The sequence below is a fragment of the Propithecus coquereli genome, unplaced genomic scaffold, assembly GCF_000956105.1.
Source record: "Propithecus coquereli isolate 6110/MARCELLA unplaced genomic scaffold, Pcoq_1.0 Scaffold1086, whole genome shotgun sequence".
NCBI classification, from domain to species: Eukaryota; Metazoa; Chordata; class Mammalia; order Primates; family Indriidae; genus Propithecus; species Propithecus coquereli.
In genome coordinates, this window is record NW_012134814.1 from 52592 (window position 1) to 53271 (window position 680).

The 680-nt window shown below is 36.9% G+C and overlaps 1 pseudogene; it reads left to right on the forward strand.

Moving 5' to 3' along the window:
- LOC105813268 overlaps nucleotides 1-680 on the forward strand; it is a 37145-nt pseudogene that overhangs the window by 32641 nt on the left and 3824 nt on the right.

The following is a 680-nucleotide window of genomic DNA, read 5'->3' on the forward strand; positions in this document are numbered from 1 at the left end:
AATTACTCATATCTTGGTGTACATAAAAGAATTCACACTGGAGAGAAACCCTACAAATGTGAAGAGTGTGGCAGAGCTTTTAACCGATGTTCAGTGCTTACCAGACATAAGAGAATTCATACTGGAGAGAAACCCTACAAATGTGAAGAATGTGGCAAAGCTTTTAAGTATTACTCATCTCTTGGTGTACATAAAAGAATTCATAGTGGAGAGAAACCCTACAAATGTGAAGAGTGTGGCAAAGCTTTCAGCCAGTCCTCAAAACTTACCAGACATAAGAGAATTCATACTGGAGAGAAACCCTACAAATGTGAAGAATGTGGCAAAGCTTTTAGGTATTACTCATCTCTTGGTGTACATAAAATAATTCATAGTGGAGAGAAATCCTACAAATGTGAAGAATGCGGCAAAGCTTTTAAGTGGTGTTCAGTGTTTACCAAACATAAGAGAATTCACAGTGGAGAGAAATCCTACAAATGTGAAGAATATGGCAAAGCTTTTAAGTGGTGTTCAATGCTTACCAAACAAGAGAATTCATAGTGGAGAGAAACTCTGTATATGTGAAGAATGTGGGAAAGCTTTTAGGTATTACTCAGACCTTGGTATACATAAAAGAAATCATACTGGAGAGAAACCCTACAAATGTGAAGAATGTGGCAAAGCTTTTAAGTGGTGTTCAA